This window comes from Carassius gibelio, chromosome B20 (genome assembly GCF_023724105.1).
Source record: "Carassius gibelio isolate Cgi1373 ecotype wild population from Czech Republic chromosome B20, carGib1.2-hapl.c, whole genome shotgun sequence".
Lineage (NCBI taxonomy): Eukaryota > Metazoa > Chordata > Actinopteri > Cypriniformes > Cyprinidae > Carassius > Carassius gibelio.
In genome coordinates, this window is record NC_068415.1 from 23,584,552 (window position 1) to 23,609,697 (window position 25,146).

Sequence of the window (25,146 nt, forward strand, 5' to 3'; positions counted from 1 at the left end):
GCCACCAGCTCCCTTAAGAACCACAGGGCACCTCAGCCTCCTGGACTGCACCAGATTTGTCAGTTCTTGCTGGGAGTCATTACCCTGCTCTTCCAACAAGCCACTGTCCAACGGTGACCTTGTAGCGCTGTCTTGGGGATCTTACATTACTTACCTTGCAGTTTATTCCACTTTCATGCAGGTCGGCATTGACCCTGGACATTTTTCTTCTGGTGTTTTTTAGAGACAACAAACAGGTCAGTTTACTCTCATTGGTTTCTTTAAGCCTGACCTTTCTTGCCTGCAGCCTTTTTATTGCCTTCAGTAGTTTTTCACAGGTGCATGAGCCATAATTGCGTGTACTTCGTTGAACAAGCATGGAACAGCGTGGTCTAGAGTGCTTCCACTAGTTCCCTGTAAAACACTGATAAGTTGCCCACTTCTAAAGTAGCAAGATACACTGCTTTGCTTTTGCTGGGAATCGAACCTGGGTCCCCTGCGCGGGAAACAACAACTCTGCCACTCAACCACCAGTGAGTGAAGCTGCGCTGTGCTCATGGCTCTGGGGACAGCTGCCGCTTATGAAGAACGACTAACATGGCGTTAAAAGGCGACCTCTGCTGCATTGGCCGGGAATCGGACCCGGGTCTCCCGCGTGGCAGGCAAGAATTCTACCACTGAACCACCCATGCTCTATTTCCGCAGGAATTCTACGGATTTATGTGGAAAATACATCTCTTCAACTGGGTAATATCGACCAATGCTAAAGTTGAACAACTGACAGACAAACTGATCAAGTTCCATGGGTATTTGATGAACTGATATGAGCAAAAGTGTCTCTGAGCAAAGGGGAGTGGGGGAGGTCAATATCAAAAGTGAGAGGCGTTAACTTCTGTGGCCACCAGCTCCCTTAAGAACCACAGGGCACCTCAGCCTCCTGGACTGCACCAGATTTGTCAGTTCTTGCTGGGAGTCATTACCCTGCTCTTCCAACAAGCCACTGTCCAACGGTGACCTTGTAGCGCTGTCTTGGGGATCTTACATTACTTACCTTGCAGTTTATTCCACTTTCATGCAGGTCGGCATTGACCCTGGACATTTTTCTTCTGGTGTTTTTTAGAGACAACAAACAGGTCAGTTTACTCTCATTGGTTTCTTTAAGCCTGACCTTTCTTGCCTGCAGCCTTTTTATTGCCTTCAGTAGTTTTTCACAGGTGCATGAGCCATAATTGCGTGTACTTCGTTGAACAAGCATGGAAAAGCGTGGTCTAGAGTGCTTCCACTAGTTCCCTGTAAAACACTGATAAGTTGCCCACTTCTAAAGTAGCAAGACACACTGCTTTGCTTTTGCTGGGAATCGAACCTGGGTCCCCTGCGCGGGAAACAACAACTCTGCCACTCAACCACCAGTGAGTGAAGCTGCGCTGTGCTCATGGCTCTGGGGACAGCTGCCGCTTATGAAGAACGACTAACATGGCGTTAAAAGGCGACCTCTGCTGCATTGGCCGGGAATCGGACCCGGGTCTCCCGCGTGGCAGGCGAGAATTCTACCACTGAACCACCAATGCTCTATTTCTGCAGGAATTCTACGGATTTATGTGGAAAATACATCTCTTCAACTGGGTAATATCGACCAATGCTAAAGTTGAACAACTGACAGACAAACTGATCAAGTTCCATGGGTATTTGATGAACTGATATGAGCAAAAGTGTCTCTGAGCAAAGGGGAGTGGGGGAGGTCAATATCAAAAGTGAGAGGCGTTAACTTCTGTGGCCACCAGCTCCCTTAAGAACCACAGGGCACCTCAGCCTCCTGGACTGCACCAGATTTGTCAGTTCTTGCTGGGAGTCATTACCCTGCTCTTCCAACAAGCCACTGTCCAACGGTGACCTTGTAGCGCTGTCTTGGGGATCTTACATTACTTACCTTGCAGTTTATTCCACTTTCATGCAGGTCGGCATTGACCCTGGACATTTTTCTTCTGGTGTTTTTTAGAGACAACAAACAGGTCAGTTTACTCTCATTGGTTTCTTTAAGCCTGACCTTTCTTGCCTGCAGCCTTTTTATTGCCTTCAGTAGTTTTTCACAGGTGCATGAGCCATAATTGCGTGTACTTCGTTGAACAAGCATGGAAAAGCGTGGTCTAGAGTGCTTCCACTAGTTCCCTGTAAAACACTGATAAGTTGCCCACTTCTAAAGTAGCAAGATACACTGCTTTGCTTTTGCTGGGAATCGAACCTGGGTCCCCTGCGCGGGAAACAACAACTCTGCCACTCAACCACCAGTGAGTGAAGCTGCGCTGTGCTCATGGCTCTGGGGACAGCTGCCGCTTATGAAGAACGACTAACATGGCGTTAAAAGGCGACCTCTGCTGCATTGGCCGGGAATCGGACCCGGGTCTCCCGCGTGGCAGGCGAGAATTCTACCACTGAACCACCAATGCTCTATTTCCGCAGGAATTCTACGGATTTATGTGGAAAATACATCTCTTCAACTGGGTAATATCGACCAATGCTAAAGTTGAACAACTGACAGACAAACTGATCAAGTTCCATGGGTATTTGATGAACTGATATGAGCAAAAGTGTCTCTGAGCAAAGGGGAGTGGGGGAGGTCAATATCAAAAGTGAGAGGCGTTAACTTCTGTGGCCACCAGCTCCCTTAAGAACCACAGGGCACCTCAGCCTCCTGGACTGCACCAGATTTGTCAGTTCTTGCTGGGAGTCATTACCCTGCTCTTCCAACAAGCCACTGTCCAACGGTGACCTTGTAGCGCTGTCTTGGGGATCTTACATTACTTACCTTGCAGTTTATTCCACTTTCATGCAGGTCGGCATTGACCCTGGACATTTTTCTTCTGGTGTTTTTTAGAGACAACAAACAGGTCAGTTTACTCTCATTGGTTTCTTTAAGCCTGACCTTTCTTGCCTGCAGCCTTTTTATTGCCTTCAGTAGTTTTTCACAGGTGCATGAGCCATAATTGCGTGTACTTCGTTGAACAAGCATGGAAAAGCGTGGTCTAGAGTGCTTCCACTAGTTCCCTGTAAAACACTGATAAGTTGCCCACTTCTAAAGTAGCAAGATACACTGCTTTGCTTTTGCTGGGAATCGAACCTGGGTCCCCTGCGCGGGAAACAACAACTCTGCCACCCAACCACCAGTGAGTGAAGCTGCGCTGTGCTCATGGCTCTGGGGACAGCTGCCGCTTATGAAGAACGACTAACATGGCGTTAAAAGGCGACCTCTGCTGCATTGGCCGGGAATCGGACCCGGGTCTCCCGCGTGGCAGGCGAGAATTCTACAACTGAACCACCAATGCTCTATTTCCGCAGGAATTCTACGGATTTATGTGGAAAATACATCTCTTCAACTGGGTAATATCGACCAATGCTAAAGTTGAACAACTGACAGACAAACTGATCAAGTTCCATGGGTATTTGATGAACTGATATGAGCAAAAGTGTCTCTGAGCAAAGGGGAGTGGGGGAGGTCAATATCAAAAGTGAGAGGCGTTAACTTCTGTGGCCACCAGCTCCCTTAAGAACCACAGGGCACCTCAGCCTCCTGGACTGCACCAGATTTGTCAGTTCTTGCTGGGAGTCATTACCCTGCTCTTCCAACAAGCCACTGTCCAACGGTGACCTTGTAGCGCTGTCTTGGGGATCTTACATTACTTACCTTGCAGTTTATTCCACTTTCATGCAGGTCGGCATTGACCCTGGACATTTTTCTTCTGGTGTTTTTTAGAGACAACAAACAGGTCAGTTTACTCTCATTGGTTTCTTTAAGCCTGACCTTTCTTGCCTGCAGCCTTTTTATTGCCTTCAGTAGTTTTTCACAGGTGCATGAGCCATAATTGCGTGTACTTCGTTGAACAAGCATGGAAAAGCGTGGTCTAGAGTGCTTCCACTAGTTCCCTGTAAAACACTGATAAGTTGCCCACTTCTAAAGTAGCAAGATACACTGCTTTGCTTTTGCTGGGAATCGAACCTGGGTCCCCTGCGCGGGAAACAACAACTCTGCCACCCAACCACCAGTGAGTGAAGCTGCGCTGTGCTCATGGCTCTGGGGACAGCTGCCGCTTATGAAGAACGACTAACATGGCGTTAAAAGGCGACCTCTGCTGCATTGGCCGGGAATCGGACCCGGGTCTCCCGCGTGGCAGGCGAGAATTCTACCACTGAACCACCAATGCTCTATTTCCGCAGGAATTCTACGGATTTATGTGGAAAATAAATCTCTTCAACTGGGTAATATCGACCAATGCTAAAGTTGAACAACTGACAGACAAACTGATCAAGTTCCATGGGTATTTGATGAACTGATATGAGCAAAAGTGTCTCTGAGCAAAGGGGAGTGGGGGAGGTCAATATCAAAAGTGAGATGCGTTAACTTCTGTGGCCACCAGCTCCCTTAAGAACCACAGGGCACCTCAGCCTCCTGGACTGCACCAGATTTGTCAGTTCTTGCTGGGAGTCATTACCCTGCTCTTCCAACAAGCCACTGTCCAACGGTGACCTTGTAGCGCTGTCTTGGGGATCTTACATTACTTACCTTGCAGTTTATTCCACTTTCATGCAGGTCGGCATTGACCCTGGACATTTTTCTTCTGGTGTTTTTTAGAGACAACAAACAGGTCAGTTTACTCTCATTGGTTTCTTTAAGCCTGACCTTTCTTGCCTGCAGCCTTTTTATTGCCTTCAGTAGTTTTTCACAGGTGCATGAGCCATAATTGCGTGTACTTCGTTGAACAAGCATGGAAAAGCGTGGTCTAGAGTGCTTCCACTAGTTCCCTGTAAAACACTGATAAGTTGCCCACTTCTAAAGTAGCAAGATACACTGCTTTGCTTTTGCTGGGAATCGAACCTGGGTCCCCTGCGCGGGAAACAACAACTCTGCCACTCAACCACCAGTGAGTGAAGCTGCGCTGTGCTCATGGCTCTGGGGACAGCTGCCGCTTATGAAGAACGACTAACATGGCGTTAAAAGGCGACCTCTGCTGCATTGGCCGGGAATCGGACCCGGGTCTCCCGCGTGGCAGGCGAGAATTCTACCACTGAACCACCAATGCTCTATTTCAGCAGGAATTCTACGGATTTATGTGGAAAATACATCTCTTCAACTGGGTAATATCGACCAATGCTAAAGTTGAACAACTGACAGACAAACTGATCAAGTTCCATGGGTATTTGATGAACTGATATGAGCAAAAGTGTCTCTGAGCAAAGGGGAGTGGGGGAGGTCAATATCAAAAGTGAGAGGCGTTAACTTCTGTGGCCACCAGCTCCCTTAAGAACCACAGGGCACCTCAGCCTCCTGGACTGCACCAGATTTGTCAGTTCTTGCTGGGAGTCATTACCCTGCTCTTCCAACAAGCCACTGTCCAACGGTGACCTTGTAGCGCTGTCTTGGGGATCTTACATTACTTACCTTGCAGTTTATTCCACTTTCATGCAGGTCGGCATTGACCCTGGACATTTTTCTTCTGGTGTTTTTTAGAGACAACAAACAGGTCAGTTTACTCTCATTGGTTTCTTTAAGCCTGACCTTTCTTGCCTGCAGCCTTTTTATTGCCTTCAGTAGTTTTTCACAGGTGCATGAGCCATAATTGCGTGTACTTCGTTGAACAAGCATGGAAAAGCGTGGTCTAGAGTGCTTCCACTAGTTCCCTGTAAAACACTGATAAGTTGCCCACTTCTAAAGTAGCAAGATACACTGCTTTGCTTTTGCTGGGAATCGAACCAGGGTCCCCTGCGCGGGAAACAACAACTCTGCCACCCAACCACCAGTGAGTGAAGCTGCGCTGTGCTCATGGCTCTGGGGACAGCTGCCGCTTATGAAGAACGACTAACATGGCGTTAAAAGGCGACCTCTGCTGCATTGGCCGGGAATCGGACCCGGGTCTCCCGCGTGGCAGGCGAGAATTCTACCACTGAACCACCAATGCTCTATTTCCGCAGGAATTCTACGGATTTATGTGGAAAATACATCTCTTCAACTGGGTAATATCGACCAATGCTAAAGTTGAACAACTGACAGACAAACTGATCAAGTTCCATGGGTATTTGATGAACTGATATGAGCAAAAGTGTCTCTGAGCAAAGGGGAGTGGGGGAGGTCAATATCAAAAGTGAGAGGCGTTAACTTCTGTGGCCACCAGCTCCCTTAAGAACCACAGGGCACCTCAGCCTCCTGGACTGCACCAGATTTGTCAGTTCTTGCTGGGAGTCATTACCCTGCTCTTCCAACAAGCCACTGTCCAACGGTGACCTTGTAGCGCTGTCTTGGGGATCTTACATTACTTACCTTGCAGTTTATTCCACTTTCATGCAGGTCGGCATTGACCCTGGACATTTTTCTTCTGGTGTTTTTTAGAGACAACAAACAGGTCAGTTTACTCTCATTGGTTTCTTTAAGCCTGACCTTTCTTGCCTGCAGCCTTTTTATTGCCTTCAGTAGTTTTTCACAGGTGCATGAGCCATAATTGCGTGTACTTCGTTGAACAAGCATGGAAAAGCGTGGTCTAGAGTGCTTCCACTAGTTCCCTGTAAAACACTGATAAGTTGCCCACTTCTAAAGTAGCAAGATACACTGCTTTGCTTTTGCTGGGAATCGAACCTGGGTCCCCTGCGCGGGAAACAACAACTCTGCCACCCAACCACCAGTGAGTGAAGCTGCGCTGTGCTCATGGCTCTGGGGACAGCTGCCGCTTATGAAGAACGACTAACATGGCGTTAAAAGGCGACCTCTGCTGCATTGGCCGGGAATCGGACCCGGGTCTCCCGCGTGGCAGGCGAGAATTCTACCACTGAACCACCAATGCTCTATTTCCGCAGGAATTCTACGGATTTATGTGGAAAATAAATCTCTTCAACTGGGTAATATCGACCAATGCTAAAGTTGAACAACTGACAGACAAACTGATCAAGTTCCATGGGTATTTGATGAACTGATATGAGCAAAAGTGTCTCTGAGCAAAGGGGAGTGGGGGAGGTCAATATCAAAAGTGAGATGCGTTAACTTCTGTGGCCACCAGCTCCCTTAAGAACCACAGGGCACCTCAGCCTCCTGGACTGCACCAGATTTGTCAGTTCTTGCTGGGAGTCATTACCCTGCTCTTCCAACAAGCCACTGTCCAACGGTGACCTTGTAGCGCTGTCTTGGGGATCTTACATTACTTACCTTGCAGTTTATTCCACTTTCATGCAGGTCGGCATTGACCCTGGACATTTTTCTTCTGGTGTTTTTTAGAGACAACAAACAGGTCAGTTTACTCTCATTGGTTTCTTTAAGCCTGACCTTTCTTGCCTGCAGCCTTTTTATTGCCTTCAGTAGTTTTTCACAGGTGCATGAGCCATAATTGCGTGTACTTCGTTGAACAAGCATGGAAAAGCGTGGTCTAGAGTGCTTCCACTAGTTCCCTGTAAAACACTGATAAGTTGCCCACTTCTAAAGTAGCAAGATACACTGCTTTGCTTTTGCTGGGAATCGAACCTGGGTCCCCTGCGCGGGAAACAACAACTCTGCCACTCAACCACCAGTGAGTGAAGCTGCGCTGTGCTCATGGCTCTGGGGACAGCTGCCGCTTATGAAGAACGACTAACATGGCGTTAAAAGGCGACCTCTGCTGCATTGGCCGGGAATCGGACCCGGGTCTCCCGCGCCCCGCGCGGCGGCCTTGAATTGTTTAGCTAAACGGCCCTAAACCGTTTCCCATTCATTCTCAATGGTAGTGCTAAACCACTACGGATGTAATATACTTTCGGCCGCTAGCGCTCTCGTGGCGCTCTTCCGGTTTTCGGCACCGCGGGAAGTTTGAATTCACAGAAGAAGGAGAAGAAGAAAACACACAACAGCGATCGGCTCCGTTGTTAAATTTAACGCATTCTCAAGCGTCTATCAAAGGTAAGATACTTTACGTGATATCAGCTGACGTTTCGTTACCGTTAATGATGAAATCACGTTGGTAAACTTTGCTCGTTTCTAAACGGTTTACTATAGTTCAGCCTAGATAGATTTGTTTGCAAATTATGAATGAACATAGCCATGATTTACGTTTCTGTGTATTGTTTGTCATCATTAACATGTCATCTGTTGATTACAAGTTGAATTATGAATGAAGTAAACATTATTTTCACTTTTGTGATGAGATTACATGTATTCCACAGTTCAAAAATGTTTTCTGACTATGGTTTTACTATAGTAACCATGATTTAGCCATGTTATTTTAGTAGAATCACAACAATAAATGTACTATTGTTGTTATTGCATTGGCATTATATTTACAGGACAGTCATGAGACTTTAAATGAATATCAGTCTGCCAAGAACAGCAAGATTACTATAGTTTTACAATTAAACTGCATACAGTCTTACAGGATTTAAAAACTTTTATTTGTGAATATCATACAGTCCCAATGCTTACACACACACAGAGACACACACAAACACATACATATATATATATATATATATATATATATAATATTATGTGCTTCAATTTAAGTATTATTTATGTGTGTGAGTGTGTTTGTTTGTGTCTGTAATATAGTTATAATTATTCTTTTTTTTTAATATTGCTATATTGTTGTTGTTCTTTCAGAGAGCACTGCTTCTTCACTGATTGTGTCTTTGCTGTCATCTTTTCCTGGGACCCGAGCAGATCTTCAGTCAGAGACAGGTGAATATTTAACACATTAACAACAAACACACAAGAGTTCCTGCAGGTTTTAAAGTCTTAAAATGTCTTAATTTACCCTTACACAAATTAATGCCTTAAGAAAGTTTGAAAGGAATGAATGCAGTGCAGATATCTTTCAATCAATATGTAATTTATGATGCAAATGTAAAATGAAGTCTTGAAAAATGTAACACTAATTAAATGAGTTTACTAAGGAGCCTCGCACATGACATGCAGGAAAAAATATAAGGCTAAAACGTGTGTATGATTTACTAATTCATTCCCTCAATGTACTAAAACGTGCACACGATTACTATAGCGTTCCCTCGATTTACTATTGCCAGCAAATTAGTAAAGCATGCACACAATTTATTTATTTTTTTCTTGCATGTCATGTGCGGGGCTCCTTAGTTTACACTTAAAACAATAAAAAAATATTTGTCAATGATTTACTATAACTTTTCTTTGAATTTAGGTGACTTTTTTTCCCTAAATGGCAGATATTACTTCTTGTTATAATCACACAATTCTTTCAAACAAGTCTTTGTATTTCATGTAATTTTGTATCTCCAGTAAATGTATCTTTATTTAATAATATTTATGCATTTTCACTGGAAAACAAGGCAGCATGATTTTGCAGCATGATCTGAACGTACAGTAACATATGAAATGTTGTAGTGTCTGGGAGCAGAGGCTTTCAGTGTGTTTCTGTCAAATTAAATTATGAATATCTGTTGGAAGTTGTGTTTTCAAACTCTGAAGTTAATACTACTATCCAGACATTTCCATTTACAGAACATATTTGTGTTTTTCCTCATTTGTTCCTCAAATTTGATTTGCTTGGTTTTAAAAAGGTCTTAACTTCACCTTCATAAACCTGAAGAAACTCTGTTTCCTTACACATTAAACTCAATATTCAGCTTGTTGTAGACCCCACTGGTTCTCTGTCTGTGTCCTCGCTGTCCTCATCTCATGGGTCTCACGTGGAGCCTCACTCTGAATGTTCATGATGCGTAAATTGATCACATGTTTCCCCTCTGTATAGGAGCTACATGTATGTCACCTCTGCATGTGCTGGCCGTACCTGACCTGTGAAGACTGCTGACAGGGTGTTTGTACTGGACAGCGAACGCTGAGCCTATCGACAACGTGCTTAATAAACACCACAGGAAGACATCCTAACAGCACGCTCCATATGACCACAAAACTACACGTCACATTATGTCAAGCACCTGACCACACTGCTGAACACCAGTTCTTCATTAAACACGACTGCAGAGAAGTAAACACCAGGATGTCATTCCAAGACTTTATGGAAATGGAGCACTTTAGACTGAACTGAAGGACACAAAGAAACGGGACTGCAAAAACACGAAAGGCCTGGAGATGAACACGTTGTTCACTTGTGCAGATTTTGTGAAATGGAACTTAGCCAGGATCCAAACAGTCCTCACACACACACACACACACACACAGGCTATCCTGAAATAAGTTCAAAAAAGTTTTTGAAAAAAAGTAAAGCTAAAGTCTTCTTTATTTAACAACATCAGGGCATTGAGAAAGAGGTGACCTGGAAAGAGTCTAAAGAAAAATACGAGATATTAATTTGCAGCTTATTTAGCAATATTTAACTCATGTATATACTGTATATTTTAATTTTTCAGTGTGAGATTGTAATATCTATTTATATTGTCAGAATTCTTTTTTCTATTTAATTATTTTGGCTTGATCTTAAAAGGTGCTAAAAGCATTTAATAAACACAACTGAAAAATACAAATTGCTTCACGAGTGCTGTTTCCACTTCGTATGACTAATATTTTACAGTGTCTATGGTTTTGAAAACTCTTACTTGATCAGTTATCTTAAGTGTGACTTACATTATTCCAATCAATTTTCACTCAGTACTTGAATATTACTCAGTTAAATTAAATTTTCTTCAATTTACATTTGAAAAGTAATTTAATATAACCATTTGTGTTTTTATATAATCATGTAATGTATACTAGCATTATTTTACTGTGTTTATTTTATATAATCCTTTGCTTTGTAATCCAAAAAGGAAAGACATACATTTCAAAAACTTTGTAGCTGTAAGGTGTTGTTAAATGTTAGATTTTTTTATTTATTAAAAAGCATAAAGCTGAGTTTAATAATAGTTTAGACCTGTGTGAGTGGGATTCGAACCCCGGTCCAAATAAATGCATGAAAAAATCTGATTGGCTGTGATGTAATTTCCGCTCTTTGGCCAGCTGCTGCAGTCTGATTGGCTGTCAGCGCATGACAACTATTCACGGCTGGCCCCCGCGTGGCAGGCGAGAATTCTACCACTGAACCACCAATGCTCTATTTCCGCAGGAATTCTACGGATTTATGTGGAAAATACATCTCTTCAACTGGGTAATATCGACCAATGCTAAAGTTGAACAACTGACAGACAAACTGATCAAGTTCCATGGGTATTTGATGAACTGATATGAGCAAAAGTGTCTCTGAGCAAAGGGGAGTGGGGGAGGTCAATATCAAAAGTGAGAGGCGTTAACTTCTGTGGCCACCAGCTCCCTTAAGAACCACAGGGCACCTCAGCCTCCTGGACTGCACCAGATTTGTCAGTTCTTGCTGGGAGTCATTACCCTGCTCTTCCAACAAGCCACTGTCCAACGGTGACCTTGTAGCGCTGTCTTGGGGATCTTACATTACTTACCTTGCAGTTTATTCCACTTTCATGCAGGTCGGCATTGACCCTGGACATTTTTCTTCTGGTGTTTTTTAGACACAACAAACAGGTCAGTTTACTCTCATTGGTTTCTTTAAGCCTGACCTTTCTTGCCTGCAGCCTTTTTATTGCCTTCAGTAGTTTTTCACAGGTGCATGAGCCATAATTGCGTGTACTTCGTTGAACAAGCATGGAAAAGCGTGGTCTAGAGTGCTTCCACTAGTTCCCTGTAAAACACTGATAAGTTGCCCACTTCTAAAGTAGCAAGATACACTGCTTTGCTTTTGCTGGGAATCGAACCTGGGTCCCCTGCGCGGGAAACAACAACTCTGCCACTCAACCACCAGTGAGTGAAGCTGCGCTGTGCTCATGGCTCTGGGGACAGCTGCCGCTTATGAAGAACGACTAACATGGGGTTAAAAGGCGACCTCTGCTGCATTGGCCGGGAATCGGACCCGGGTCTCCCGCGTGGCAGGCGAGAATTCTACCACTGAACCACCAATGCTCTATTTCTGCAGGAATTCTACGGATTTATGTGGAAAATACATCTCTTCAACTGGGTAATATCGACCAATGCTAAAGTTGAACAACTGACAGACAAACTGATCAAGTTCCATGGGTATTTGATGAACTGATATGAGCAAAAGTGTCTCTGAGCAAAGGGGAGTGGGGGAGGTCAATATCAAAAGTGAGAGGCGTTAACTTCTGTGGCCACCAGCTCCCTTAAGAACCACAGGGCACCTCAGCCTCCTGGACTGCACCAGATTTGTCAGTTCTTGCTGGGAGTCATTACCCTGCTCTTCCAACAAGCCACTGTCCAACGGTGACCTTGTAGCGCTGTCTTGGGGATCTTACATTACTTACCTTGCAGTTTATTCCACTTTCATGCAGGTCGGCATTGACCCTGGACATTTTTCTTCTGGTGTTTTTTAGAGACAACAAACAGGTCAGTTTACTCTCATTGGTTTCTTTAAGCCTGACCTTTCTTGCCTGCAGCCTTTTTATTTCCTTCAGTAGTTTTTCACAGGTGCATGAGCCATAATTGCGTGTACTTCGTTGAACAAGCATGGAAAAGCGTGGTCTAGAGTGCTTCCACTAGTTCCCTGTAAAACACTGATAAGTTGCCCACTTCTAAAGTAGCAAGATACACTGCTTTGCTTTTGCTGGGAATCGAACCTGGGTCCCCTGCGCGGGAAACAACAACTCTGCCACCCAACCACCAGTGAGTGAAGCTGCGCCGTGCTCATGGCTCTGGGGACAGCTGCCGCTTATGAAGAACGACTAACATGGCGTTAAAAGGCGACCTCTGCTGCATTGGCCGGGAATCGGACCCGGGTCTCCCGCGTGGCAGGCGAGAAATCTACCACTGAACCACCAATGCTCTATTTCCGCAGGAATTCTACGGATTTATGTGGAAAATACATCTCTTCAACTGGGTAATATCGACCAATGCTAAAGTTGAACAACTGACAGACAAACTGATCAAGTTCCATGGGTATTTGATGAACTGATATGAGCAAAAGTGTCTCTGAGCAAAGGGGAGTGGGGGAGGTCAATATCAAAAGTGAGAGGCGTTAACTTCTGTGGCCACCAGCTCCCTTAAGAACCACAGGGCACCTCAGCCTCCTGGACTGCACCAGATTTGTCAGTTCTTGCTGGGAGTCATTACCCTGCTCTTCCAACAAGCCACTGTCCAACGGTGACCTTGTAGCGCTGTCTTGGGGATCTTACATTACTTACCTTGCAGTTTATTCCACTTTCATGCAGGTCGGCATTGACCCTGGACATTTTTCTTCTGGTGTTTTTTAGAGACAAGAAACAGGTCAGTTTACTCTCATTGGTTTCTTTAAGCCTGACCTTTCTTGCCTGCAGCCTTTTTATTGCCTTCAGTAGTTTTTCACAGGTGCATGAGCCATAATTGCGTGTACTTCGTTGAACAAGCATGGAAAAGCGTGGTCTAGAGTGCTTCCACTAGTTCCCTGTAAAACACTGATAAGTTGCCCACTTCTAAAGTAGCAAGATACACTGCTTTGCTTTTGCTGGGAATCGAACCTGGGTCCCCTGCGCGGGAAACAACACACTGCCACCCAACCACCAGTGAGTGAAGCTGCGCTGTGCTCATGGCTCTGGGGACAGCTGCCGCTTATGAAGAACGACTAACATGGCGTTAAAAGGCGACCTCTGCTGCATTGGCCGGGAATCGGACCCGGGTCTCCCGCGTGGCAGGCGAGAATTCTACCACTGAACCACCAATGCTCTATTTCTGCAGGAATTCTACGGATTTATGTGGAAAATACATCTCTTCAACTGGGTAATATCGACCAATGCTAAAGTTGAACAACTGACAGACAAACTGATCAAGTTCCATGGGTATTTGATGAACTGATATGAGCAAAAGTGTCTCTGAGCAAAGGGGAGTGGGGGAGGTCAATATCAAAAGTGAGAGGCGTTAACTTCTGTGGCCACCAGCTCCCTTAAGAACCACAGGGCACCTCAGCCTCCTGGACTGCACCAGATTTGTCAGTTCTTGCTGGGAGTCATTACCCTGCTCTTCCAACAAGCCACTGTCCAACGGTGACCTTGTAGCGCTGTCTTGGGGATCTTACATTACTTACCTTGCAGTTTATTCCACTTTCATGCAGGTCGGCATTGACCCTGGACATTTTTCTTCTGGTGTTTTTTAGAGACAACAAACAGGTCAGTTTACTCTCATTGGTTTCTTTAAGCCTGACCTTTCTTGCCTGCAGCCTTTTTATTGCCTTCAGTAGTTTTTTCACAGGTGCATGAGCCATAATTGCGTGTACTTCGTTGAACAAGCATGGAAAAGCGTGGTCTAGAGTGCTTCCACTAGTTCCCTGTAAAACACTGATAAGTTGCCCACTTCTAAAGTAGCAAGATACACTGCTTTGCTTTTGCTGGGAATCGAACCTGGGTCCCCTGCGCGGGAAACAACAACTCTGCCACTCAACCACCAGTGAGTGAAGCTGCGCTGTGCTCATGGCTCTGGGGACAGCTGCCGCTTATGAAGAACGACTAACATGGCGTTAAAAGGCTACCTCTGCTGCATTGGCCGGGAATCGGACCCGGGTCTCCCACGTGGCAGGCGAGAATTCTACCACTGAACCACCAATGCTCTATTTCCGCAGGAATTCTACGGATTTATGTGGAAAATACATCTCTTCAACTGGGTAATATCGACCAATGCTAAAGTTGAACAACTGACAGACAAACTGATCAAGTTCCATGGGTATTTGATGAACTGATATGAGCAAAAGTGTCTCTGAGCAAAGGGGAGTGGGGGAGGTCAATATCAAAAGTGAGAGGCGTTAACTTCTGTGGCCACCAGCTCCCTTAAGAACCACAGGGCACCTCAGCCTCCTGGACTGCACCAGATTTGTCAGTTCTTGCTGGGAGTCATTACCCTGCTCTTCCAACAAGCCACTGTCCAACGGTGACCTTGTAGCGCTGTCTTGGGGATCTTACATTACTTACCTTGCAGTTTATTCCACTTTCATGCAGGTCGGCATTGACCCTGGACATTTTTCTTCTGGTGTTTTTTAGAGACAACAAACAGGTCAGTTTACTCTCATTGGTTTCTTTAAGCCTGACCTTTCTTGCCTGCAGCCTTTTTATTGCCTTCAGTAGTTTTTCACAACTCGACCCTTCCAAGCCTTTGCGGCCAAGAGGCATGAGTAGAGTCACTAAAGGTATAGTTGATGCAGAAATGAAAGAGCAGTCATTGTTTGACCTAAACCTATCCCACAACCGTGACATTCCAAGCCTGCGTGGCTTTCCTCTGAGGAACACGAAAAAAGAGATTTGTCTGAGTGGCCCTCTGTTGAGCAGCAGCTCTGCATCACGAAGGCCCTTCTCTACACAGGTGTAGAGATAATTATTAAGCCACACTAGGCAGCAGTAATAGCCACGCAGACAGTGCTCTGTACTTTTGACCTGGTAGTTTCGATAAACAGATGGCCGGTGCACTCAAAGACCCAATATTTCGTACAGCATATAAATATACATATATTAAATGAAAGAGGGAAAAAAGCAAAAAAGAAATGGCCACAGAGGATTCCCGCAGATAGCTGGAGAATTGCTTGGTTTGCTGCTAAAAATAGAAGGTATTTGCAGACTGAAGAGCGCAACGGAATCTGTAATTTGATTCGCGCTCCACGATGCTTGCGATGAAAAGATCTGACACCTCTTTGGCTGCAGGCTTCAATAGTGTAGAGGTTATCACGGTCAAAATCATTCAGGTGGGTTTCTGTTGAGGAGGAACTCAACGCTTCCAAGGCTTTGCGGCCAAGAGGCATGAATACAGTCACTAAAGGTAAAGTTGATGCAGAAATGAAAGAGCAGATATTGTTTGACCTAAACCTAACCCACAACTGTGACATTCCAAGCCTGCGTGGCTTTCTTCTGAGAAACACCAAAGAAGAGATTTTAGGGAACTCTGCGTAGACTGCCACGCCGAATGAAATCTGTCCTCTTGTGTAAGGGTCTTTTTCCGCCTAGGCCATCAAGTAAGGGCAGGGCCTCAAGGGGCGCCTAAAAGGGGGTACGTGGCAGGCCGTCCTTAGACCCCTGCGCGCCGGCCCTCTTTGTCCCAATAATCACCTGTGTCACCACAAACAGCCCATCTGTCCCTCTCACCGCCTATGTGACCACTAACTGCCCTTCTGTCCACTGGTAATACAAAGACTGTGACCACAAGCAGTCTGTGTGTCCCCTTGACGAACTTTAAAACACATCCATCTGGAGTGTTATTTCCTGATAAAATGATGCAAGCCGTAGCAGTTTCTAACACATGGCTAACCTTCTTGAAATTCAACACAATGGTCAACGAATCTGCCAATAAACCTGTTCAGGTGGCTCCTCACTTACTCCCGAAGCACCCAGACGTGTTAAACCCTCGGAATTCGACTGACCACAAACAGCCTGTTTTTTTACAATAGGGTAGATTGTACGTGGCAAGTCCACATCTCAGCTTTCTGAAGAGATATCAAGCTAAAACTTGCTTTCCCATGCTAGTCTGGACACGTGCTACCCCTGTGGTGAGTTTCAAGAAGAATGGAGAAACTCTACAATTTGACCAACAAAAATCACCAAGAGACATTTTCGAGTTTCTCCTGTGCTCTTGAAACTTTGGGTTTGTTAGTTTGAGACTAGCACAGAAAGGCAGGTTTCAGCTTGATATCACGCTGCAAGTGTTTAATTCCGAGGTAAGTTAAGGGTAGCGTTTCAGGAAACTCAGCATATACTGCCAGGCCGAATGAACTCTGTCCTCTTGTGTGTGGGACTTACGCAGATTGTCTATTTGCTTTCGGGCACATCACAGTATAAATATTTTCCCAAAAAGCACTATCGTTAGCCTGTGGAGTTTCTGTAGTGTAGTGGTCATCACATTCGCCTAACACGCGAAAGGTCCTCGGTTCAAAACCGAGCAGAAACAGCTGTCCTCTTTTGAAGAAATGTATAAACACCTTTGAGCCGACAGTTGGCTTCAGAAGGTTTAACGTTTATGCGCATATTGCCGAGCCTGCACAGAACGATTTCAGACTTCTTTAGTGGTGGGTTTCCGTAGTGTAGTGGTTATCACGTTCGCCTCACACGCGAAAGGTCCCCAGTTCGAAACTGGGCGGGAACACTGCATCTCTTTTCACAATTGTTTAGGTGGGTTTCTGTTGAGGAGGAACTCAACGCTTCCAAGGCTTTGCGGCCAAGAGGCATGAGTACAGTCACTAAAGGTATAGTTGATGCAGAAATGAAAGAGCAGTCATTGTTTCACCTTAACCTATCCCACAACCGTGACATTCCAAGCCTGCGTGGCTTTCTTCTGAGGAACACGAAAAAAGAGATTTGTCTGAGTGGCCCTCTGTTGAGCAGCAGCTCTGCATCACGAAGGCCCTTCTCTACACAGGTGTAGAGATTTCCTGATAAAATGATGCAAGCCGTAGCAGTTTCTAACACATGGCTAACCTTCTTGAAATTCAACACAATGGTCAACGAATCTGCCAATAAACCTGTTCAGGTGGCTCCTCACTTACTCCCGAAGCACCCAGACGTGTTAAACCCTCGGAATTTGACTGACCACAAACAGCCTGTTTTTTTTACAATAGGGTAGATTGTACGTGGCAAGTCCACATCTCGGCTTTCTGAAGAGATATCAAGCTAAAACTTGCTTTCCCATGCTAGTCTGGACACGTGCTACCCCTGTGGTGAGTTTCAAGAAGAATGGAGAAACTCTACAATTTGACCAACAAAAATCACCAAGAGACATTTTCGAGTTTCTCCTGTGCTCTTGAAACTTTGGGTTTGTTAGTTTGAGACTAGCACAGGAAGGCAGGTTTCAGCTTGATATCACGCTGCAAGTGTTTAATTCCGAGGTAAGTTAAGGGTAGCGTTTCAGGAAACTCAGCATATACTGCCAGGCCGAATGAACTCTGTCCTCTTGTGTGTGGGACTAACGCAGATTGTCTATTTGCTTTCGGGCACATCACAGTATAAATATTTTCCCAAAAAGCACTATCGTTAGCCTGTGGAGTTTCTGTAGTGTAGTGGTCATCACATTCGCCTAACACGCGAAAGGTCCTCGGTTCAAAACCGAGCAGAAACAGCTGTCCTCTTTTGAAGAAATGTATAAACACCTTTGAGCCGACAGTTGGCTTCAGAAGGTTTAACGTTTATGCGCATATTGCCAAGCCTGCACAGAACGATTTCAGACTTCTTTAGGTAGTGGGTTTCCGTAGTGTAGTGGTTATCACGTTCGCCTCACACGCGAAAGGTCCCCAGTTCGAAACTGGGCGGGAACACTGCATCTCTTTTCACAATTGTTTAGGTGGGTTTCTGTTGAGGAGGAACTCAACGCTTCCAAGGCTTTGCGGCCAAGAGGCATGAGTACAGTCACTAAAGGTATAGTTGATGCAGAAATGAAAGAGCAGTCATTGTTTGACCTTAACCTATCCCACAACCGTGACATTCCAAGCCTGCGTGGCTTTCTTCTGAGGAACACGAAAAAAGAGATTTGTCTGAGTGGCCCTCTGTTGAGCAGCAGCTCTGCATCACGAAGGCCCTTCACTACACAGGTGTAGAGATTTCCTGATAAAATGATGCAAGCCGTAGCAGTTTCTAACACATGGCTAACCTTCTTGAAATTCAACACAATGGTCAACGAATCTGCCAATAAACCTGTTCAGGTGGCTCCTCACTTCCTCCCGAAGCACCCAGACGTGTTAAACCCTCGGAATTCGACTGACCACAAACAGCCTGTTTTTTTACAATAGGGTAGATTGTACGTGGCAAGTCCACATCTCAGCTTTCTGAAGAGATATCAAGCTAAAACTTGCTTTCCCATGCTAGTCTGGACACGTGCTACCCCTGTGGTGAGTTTCAAGAAGAATGGAGAAACTCTACAATTTGACCAACAAAAATCACCAAGAGACATTTTCGAGTTTCTCCTGTGCTCTTGAAACTTTGGGTTTGTTAGTTTGAGACTAGCACAGGAAGGCAGGTTTCAGCTTGATATCACGCTGCAAGTGTTTAATTCCGAGGTAAGTTAAGGGTAGCGTTTCAGGAAACTCAGCATATACTGCCAGGCCGAATGAACTCTGTCCTCTTGTGTGTGGGACTTACGCAGATTGTCTATTTGCTTTCGGGCACATCACAGTATAAATATTTTCCCAAAAAGCACTATCGTTAGCCTGTGGAGTTTCTGTAGTGTAGTGGTCATCACATTCGCCTAACACGCGAAAGGTCCTCGGTTCAAAACCGAGCAGAAACAGCTGTCCTCTTTTGAAGAAATGTATAAACACCTTTGAGCCGACAGTTGGCTTCAGAAGGTTTAACGTTTATGCGCATATTGCCGAGCCTGCACAGAACGATTTCAGACTTCTTTAGGTAGTGGGTTTCCGTAGTGTAGTGGTTATCACGTTCGCCTCACACGCGAAAGGTCCCCAGTTCGAAACTGGGCGGGAACACTGCATCTCTTTTCACAATTGTTTAGGTGGGTTTCTGTTGAGGAGGAACTCAACGCTTCCAAGGCTTTGCGGCCAAGAGGCATGAGTACAGTCACTAAAGGTATAGTTGATGCAGAAATGAAAGAGCAGTCATTGTTTCACCTTAACCTATCCCACAACCGTGACATTCCAAGCCTGCGTGGCTTTCTTCTGAGGAACACGAAAAAAGAGATTTGTCTGAGTGGCCCTCTGTTGAGCAGCAGCTCTGCATCACGAAGGCCCTTCTCTACACAGGTGTAGAGATTTCCTGATAAAATGATGCAAGCCGTAGCAGTTTCTAACACATGGCTAACCTTCTTGAAATTCAACACAATGGTCAACGAATCTGCCAATAAACCTGTTCAGGTGGCTCCTCACTTACTCCCGAAGCACCCAGACGTGTTAAACCCTCGGAATTTGACTGACCACAAACAGCCTGTTTTTTTTACAATAGGGTAGATTGTACGTGGCAAGTCCACATCTCGGCTTTCTGAAGAGATATCAAGCTAAAACTTGCTTTCCCATGCTAGTCTGGACACGTGCTACCCCTGTGGTGAGTTTCAAGAAGAATGGAGAAACTCTACAATTTGACCAACAAAAATCACCAAGAGACATTTTCGAGTTTCTCCTGTGCTCTTGAAACTTTGGGTTTGTTAGTTTGAGACTAGCACAGGAAGGCAGGTTTCAGCTTGATATCACGCTGCAAGTGTTTAATTCCGAGGTAAGTTAAGGGTAGCGTTTCAGGAAACTCAGCATATACTGCCAGGCCGAATGAACTCTGTCCTCTTGTGTGTGGGACTAACGCAGATTGTCTATTTGCTTTCGGGCACATCACAGTATAAATATTTTCCCAAAAAGCACTATCGTTAGCCTGTGGAGTTTCTGTAGTGTAGTGGTCATCACATTCGCCTAACACGCGAAAGGTCCTCGGTTCAAAACCGAGCAGAAACAGCTGTCCTCTTTTGAAGAAATGTATAAACACCTTTGAGCCGACAGTTGGCTTCAGAAGGTTTAACGTTTATGCGCATATTGCCAAGCCTGCACAGAACGATTTCAGACTTCTTTAGGTAGTGGGTTTCCGTAGTGTAGTGGTTATCACGTTCGCCTCACACGCGAAAGGTCCCCAGTTCGAAACTGGGCGGGAACACTGCATCTCTTTTCACAATTGTTTAGGTGGGTTTCTGTTGAGGAGGAACTCAACGCTTCCAAGGCTTTGCGGCCAAGAGGCATGAGTACAGTCACTAAAGGTATAGTTGATGCAGAAATGAAAGAGCAGTCATTGTTTGACCTTAACCTATCCCACAACCGTGACATTCCAAGCCTGCGTGGCTTTCTTCTGAGGAACACGAAAAAAGAGATTTGTCTGAGTGGCCCTCTGTTGAGCAGCAGCTCTGCATCACGAAGGCCCTTCACTACACAGGTGTAGAGATTTCCTGATAAAATGATGCAAGCCGTAGCAGTTTCTAACACATGGCTAACCTTCTTGAAATTCAACACAATGGTCAACGAATCTGCCAATAAACCTGTTCAGGTGGCTCCTCACTTCCTCCCGAAGCACCCAGACGTGTTAAACCCTCGGAATTCGACTGACCACAAACAGCCTGTTTTTTTACAATAGGGTAGATTGTACGTGGCAAGTCCACATCTCAGCTTTCTGAAGAGATATCAAGCTAAAACTTGCTTTCCCATGCTAGTCTGGACACGTGCTACCCCTGTGGTGAGTTTCAAGAAGAATGGAGAAACTCTACAATTTGACCAACAAAAATCACCAAGAGACATTTTCGAGTTTCTCCTGTGCTCTTGAAACTTTGGGTTTGTTAGTTTGAGACTAGCACAGGAAGGCAGGTTTCAGCTTGATATCACGCTGCAAGTGTTTAATTCCGAGGTAAGTTAAGGGTAGCGTTTCAGGAAACTCAGCATATACTGCCAGGCCGAATGAACTCTGTCCTCTTGTGTGTGGGACTTACGCAGATTGTCTATTTGCTTTCGGGCACATCACAGTATAAATATTTTCCCAAAAAGCACTATCGTTAGCCTGTGGAGTTTCTGTAGTGTAGTGGTCATCACATTCGCCTAACACGCGAAAGGTCCTCGGTTCAAAACCGAGCAGAAACAGCTGTCCTCTTTTGAAGAAATGTATAAACACCTTTGAGCCGACAGTTGGCTTCAGAAGGTTTAACGTTTATGCGCATATTGCCGAGCCTGCACAGAACGATTTCAGACTTCTTTAGGTAGTGGGTTTCCGTAGTGTAGTGGTTATCACGTTCGCCTCACATGCGAAAGGTCCCCAGTTCGAAACTGGGCGGGAACACTGCATCTCTTTTCACAATTGTTTAGGTGGGTTTCTGTTGAGGAGGAACTCAACGCTTCCAAGGCTTTGCGGCCAAGAGGCATGAGTACAGTCACTAAAGGTATAGTTGATGCAGAAATGAAAGAGCAGTCATTGTTTGACCTTAACCTATCCCACAACCGTGACATTCCAAGCCTGCTTGGCTTTCTTCTGAGGAACACGAAAAAAGAGATTTGTCTGAGTGGCCCTCTGTTGAGCAGCAGCTCTGCATCACGAAGGCCCTTCTCTACACAGGTGTAGAGATTTCCTGATAAAATGATGCAAGCCGTAGCAGTTTCTAACACATGGATAACCTTCTTGAAATTCAACACAATGGTCAACGAATCTGCCAATAAACCTGTTCAGGTGGCTCCTCACTTACTCCCGAAGCACCCAGACGTGTTAAACCCTCGGAATTCGACTGACCACAAACAGCCTGTTTTTTTACAATAGGGTAGATTGTACGTGGCAAGTCCACATCTCAGCTTTCTGAAGAGATATCAAGCTAAAACTTGCTTTCCCATGCTAGTCTGGACACGTGCTACCCCTGTGGTGAGTTTCAAGAAGAATGGAGAAACTCTACAATTTGACCAACAAAAATCACCAAGAGACATTTTCGAGTTTCTCCTGTGCTCTTGAAACTTTGGGTTTGTTAGTTTGAGACTAGCACAGGAAGGCAGATTTCAGCTTGATATCACACTGCAAGTGTTTAATTCCGAGGTAAGTTAAGGGTAGCGTTTCAGGAAACTCTGCATATACTGCCAGGCCGAATGAACTCTGTCCTCTTGTGTGTGGGACTTACGCAGATTGTCCCGCAGATAACTGGAGAATTGCTTGGTTTGCTGCTAAAAATAGAACGTATTTGCAGACTGAAGAGCGCAACGGAATCTGTAATTTGATTCGCGCTCCACGATGCTTGCGATGAAAAGATCTGACACCTCTTTGGCTGCAGGCTTCAATAGTGTAGAGGTTATCACGGTCAAAATCGTTCAGGTGGGTTTCTGTTGAGGAGGAACTCAACGCTTCCAAGGCTTTGCGGCCAAGAGGCATGAATACAGTCACTAAAGGTAAAGTTGATGCAGAAATGAAAGAGCAGATATTGTTTGACCTAAACCTAACCCACAACTGTGACATTCCAAGCCTGCGTGGCTTTCTTCTGAGAAACACCAAAGAAGAGATTTTAGGGAACTCTGCGTAGACTGCCACGCCGAATGAAATCTGTCCTCTTGTGTAAGGGTCTTTTTCCGCCTAGGCCATCAAGTAAGGGCAGGGCCTCAAGGGGCGCCTAAAAGGGGGTACGTGGCAGGCCGTCCTTAGACCCCTGCGCGCCGGCCCTCTCTGTCCCAATAATCACCTGTGTCACCACAAACAGCCCATCTGTCCCTCTCACCGCCTATGTGACCACTAACTGCCCTTCTGTCCACTGGTAATACAAAGACTGTGACCACAAGCAGTCTGTGTGTCCCCTTGACGAACTTTAAAACACATCCATCTGGAGTGTTATTTCCTGATAAAATGATGCAAGCCGTAGCAGATTCTAACACATGGCTAACCTTCTTGAAATTCAACACAATGGTCAACGAATCTGCCAATAAACCTGTTCAGGTGGCTCCTCACTTACTCCCGAAGCACCCAGACGTGTTAAACCCTCGGAATTCGACTGACCACAAACAGCCTGTTTTTTTACAATAGGGTAGATTGTACGTGGCAAGTCCACATCTCAGCTTTCTGAAGAGATATCAAGCTAAAACTTGCTTTCCCATGCTAGTCTGGACACGTGCTACCCCTGTGGTGAGTTTCAAGAAGAATGGAGAAACTCTACAATTTGACCAACAAAAATCACCAAGAGACATTTTCGAGTTTCTCCTGTGCTCTTGAAACTTTGGGTTTGTTAGTTTGAGACTAGCACAGGAAGGCAGGTTTCAGCTTGATATCACGCTGCAAGTGTTTAATTCCGAGGTAAGTTAAGGGTAGCATTTCAGGAAACTCAGCATATACTGCCAGGCCGAATGAACTCTGTCCTCTTGTGTGTGGGACTTACGCAGATTGTCTATTTGCTTTCGGGCACATCACAGTATAAATATTTTCCCAAAAAGCACTATTGTTAGCCTGTGGAGTTTCTGTAGTGTAGTGGTCATCACATTCGCCTAACACGCGAAAGGTCCTCGGTTCAAAACCGAGCAGAAACAGCTGTCCTCTTTTGAAGAAATGTATAAACACCTTTGAGCCGACAGTTGGCTTCAGAAGGTTTAACGTTTATGCGCATATTGCCAAGCCTGCACAGAACGATTTCAGACTTCTTTAGGTAGTGGGTTTCCGTAGAGTAGTGGTTATCACGTTCGCCTCACACGCGAAAGGTCCCCAGTTCGAAACTGGGCGGGAACACTGCATCTCTTTTCACAATTGTTTAGGTGGGTTTCTGTTGAGGAGGAACTCAACGCTTCCAAGGCTTTGCGGCCAAGAGGCATGAGTACAGTCACTAAAGGTATAGTTGATGCAGAAATGAAAGAGCAGTCATTGTTTCACCTTAACCTATCCCACAACCGTGACATTCCAAGCCTGCGTGGCTTTCTTCTGAGGAACACGAAAAAAGAGATTTGTCTGAGTGGCCCTCTGTTGAGCAGCAGCTCTGCATCACGAAGGCCCTTCTCTACACAGGTGTAGAGATTTCCTGATAAAATGATGCAAGCCGTAGCAGTTTCTAACACATGGCTAACCTTCTTGAAATTCAACACAATGGTCAACGAATCTGCCAATAAACCTGTTCAGGTGGCTCCTCACTTACTCCTGAAGCACCCAGACGTGTTAAACCCTCGGAATTTGACTGACCACAAACAGCCTGTTTTTTTACAATAGGGTAGATTGTACGTGGCAAGTCCACATCTCGGCTTTCTGAAGAGATATCAAGCTAAAACTTGCTTTCCCATGCTAGTCTGGACACGTGCTACCCCTGTGGTGAGTTTCAAGAAGAATGGAGAAACTCTACAATTTGACCAACAAAAATCACCAAGAGACATTTTCGAGTTTCTCCTGTGCTCTTGAAACTTTGGGTTTGTTAGTTTGAGACTAGCACAGGAAGGCAGGTTTCAGCTTGATATCACGCTGCAAGTGTTTAATTCCGAGGTAAGTTAAGGGTAGCGTTTCAGGAAACTCAGCATATACTGCCAGGCCGAATGAACTCTGTCCTCTTGTGTGTGGGACTTACGCAGATTGTCTATTTGCTTTCGGGCACATCACAGTATAAATATTTTCCCAAAAAGCACTATCGTTAGCCTGTGGAGTTTCTGTAGTGTAGTGGTCATCACATTCGCCTAACACGCGAAAGGTCCTCGGTTCAAAACCGAGCAGAAACAGCTGTCCTCTTTTGAAGAAATGTATAAACACCTTTGAGCCGACAGTTGGCTTCAGAAGGTTTAACGTTTATGCGCATATTGCCGAGCCTGCACAGAA

General features: G+C 45.2%; 2 long non-coding RNA genes and 21 other non-coding genes across 24 annotated transcripts; 14 read left to right on the forward strand and 9 right to left on the reverse strand.

Moving 5' to 3' along the window:
- Nucleotides 1-303: 303 nt before the first annotated feature.
- Nucleotides 304-14,140, reverse strand: LOC127983458 (uncharacterized). 2 transcript variants are annotated; one of them, XR_008160445.1, is made up of 3 exons: nt 13,553-14,140; nt 6,727-7,602; nt 304-594 (listed from the first exon to the last, which is right to left on the reverse strand). It is a non-coding gene; the product is annotated as an uncharacterized LOC127983458 (long non-coding RNA). The 2 variants fall into 2 exon arrangements; XR_008160444.1 differs by lacking the exon at nt 13,553-14,140 and adding an exon at nt 11,802-11,949.
- trnag-gcc (transfer RNA glycine (anticodon GCC)) lies at nt 1,477-1,547 on the reverse strand. Its single transcript has one exon. It is a non-coding gene; the product is annotated as a tRNA-Gly (tRNA).
- On the reverse strand, nt 2,353-2,423 carry trnag-gcc (transfer RNA glycine (anticodon GCC)). Its single transcript has one exon. It is a non-coding gene; the product is annotated as a tRNA-Gly (tRNA).
- trnag-gcc (transfer RNA glycine (anticodon GCC)) lies at nt 4,105-4,175 on the reverse strand. The gene has a single exon. It is a non-coding gene; the product is annotated as a tRNA-Gly (tRNA).
- Nucleotides 4,981-5,051, reverse strand: trnag-gcc (transfer RNA glycine (anticodon GCC)). Its single transcript has one exon. It is a non-coding gene; the product is annotated as a tRNA-Gly (tRNA).
- trnag-gcc (transfer RNA glycine (anticodon GCC)) lies at nt 5,857-5,927 on the reverse strand. The gene has a single exon. It is a non-coding gene; the product is annotated as a tRNA-Gly (tRNA).
- trnag-gcc (transfer RNA glycine (anticodon GCC)) lies at nt 6,733-6,803 on the reverse strand. Its single transcript has one exon. It is a non-coding gene; the product is annotated as a tRNA-Gly (tRNA).
- On the forward strand, nt 7,640-10,064 carry LOC127983459 (uncharacterized). The gene is made up of 3 exons (XR_008160446.1): nt 7,640-7,885; nt 8,582-8,659; nt 9,705-10,064. It is a non-coding gene; the product is annotated as an uncharacterized LOC127983459 (long non-coding RNA).
- trnag-gcc (transfer RNA glycine (anticodon GCC)) lies at nt 11,808-11,878 on the reverse strand. Its single transcript has one exon. It is a non-coding gene; the product is annotated as a tRNA-Gly (tRNA).
- trnag-gcc (transfer RNA glycine (anticodon GCC)) lies at nt 13,559-13,629 on the reverse strand. The gene has a single exon. It is a non-coding gene; the product is annotated as a tRNA-Gly (tRNA).
- Nucleotides 14,141-16,752: 2,612 nt separating the features above from the next.
- trnav-aac (transfer RNA valine (anticodon AAC)) lies at nt 16,753-16,825 on the forward strand. The gene has a single exon. It is a non-coding gene; the product is annotated as a tRNA-Val (tRNA).
- Nucleotides 16,826-16,947: 122 nt separating this feature from the next.
- trnav-cac (transfer RNA valine (anticodon CAC)) lies at nt 16,948-17,020 on the forward strand. The gene has a single exon. It is a non-coding gene; the product is annotated as a tRNA-Val (tRNA).
- Nucleotides 17,021-17,916: 896 nt separating this feature from the next.
- On the forward strand, nt 17,917-17,989 carry trnav-aac (transfer RNA valine (anticodon AAC)). The gene has a single exon. It is a non-coding gene; the product is annotated as a tRNA-Val (tRNA).
- Nucleotides 17,990-18,112: 123 nt separating this feature from the next.
- trnav-cac (transfer RNA valine (anticodon CAC)) lies at nt 18,113-18,185 on the forward strand. Its single transcript has one exon. It is a non-coding gene; the product is annotated as a tRNA-Val (tRNA).
- An 895-nt stretch (nt 18,186-19,080) lies between these two features.
- On the forward strand, nt 19,081-19,153 carry trnav-aac (transfer RNA valine (anticodon AAC)). The gene has a single exon. It is a non-coding gene; the product is annotated as a tRNA-Val (tRNA).
- Nucleotides 19,154-19,276: 123 nt separating this feature from the next.
- On the forward strand, nt 19,277-19,349 carry trnav-cac (transfer RNA valine (anticodon CAC)). Its single transcript has one exon. It is a non-coding gene; the product is annotated as a tRNA-Val (tRNA).
- Nucleotides 19,350-20,245: 896 nt separating this feature from the next.
- On the forward strand, nt 20,246-20,318 carry trnav-aac (transfer RNA valine (anticodon AAC)). Its single transcript has one exon. It is a non-coding gene; the product is annotated as a tRNA-Val (tRNA).
- Nucleotides 20,319-20,441: 123 nt separating this feature from the next.
- Nucleotides 20,442-20,514, forward strand: trnav-cac (transfer RNA valine (anticodon CAC)). The gene has a single exon. It is a non-coding gene; the product is annotated as a tRNA-Val (tRNA).
- Nucleotides 20,515-21,409: 895 nt separating this feature from the next.
- Nucleotides 21,410-21,482, forward strand: trnav-aac (transfer RNA valine (anticodon AAC)). Its single transcript has one exon. It is a non-coding gene; the product is annotated as a tRNA-Val (tRNA).
- Nucleotides 21,483-21,605: 123 nt separating this feature from the next.
- Nucleotides 21,606-21,678, forward strand: trnav-cac (transfer RNA valine (anticodon CAC)). The gene has a single exon. It is a non-coding gene; the product is annotated as a tRNA-Val (tRNA).
- Nucleotides 21,679-23,812: 2,134 nt separating this feature from the next.
- Nucleotides 23,813-23,885, forward strand: trnav-aac (transfer RNA valine (anticodon AAC)). Its single transcript has one exon. It is a non-coding gene; the product is annotated as a tRNA-Val (tRNA).
- Nucleotides 23,886-24,008: 123 nt separating this feature from the next.
- Nucleotides 24,009-24,081, forward strand: trnav-cac (transfer RNA valine (anticodon CAC)). The gene has a single exon. It is a non-coding gene; the product is annotated as a tRNA-Val (tRNA).
- An 895-nt stretch (nt 24,082-24,976) lies between these two features.
- On the forward strand, nt 24,977-25,049 carry trnav-aac (transfer RNA valine (anticodon AAC)). The gene has a single exon. It is a non-coding gene; the product is annotated as a tRNA-Val (tRNA).
- Nucleotides 25,050-25,146: the final 97 nt, after the last annotated feature.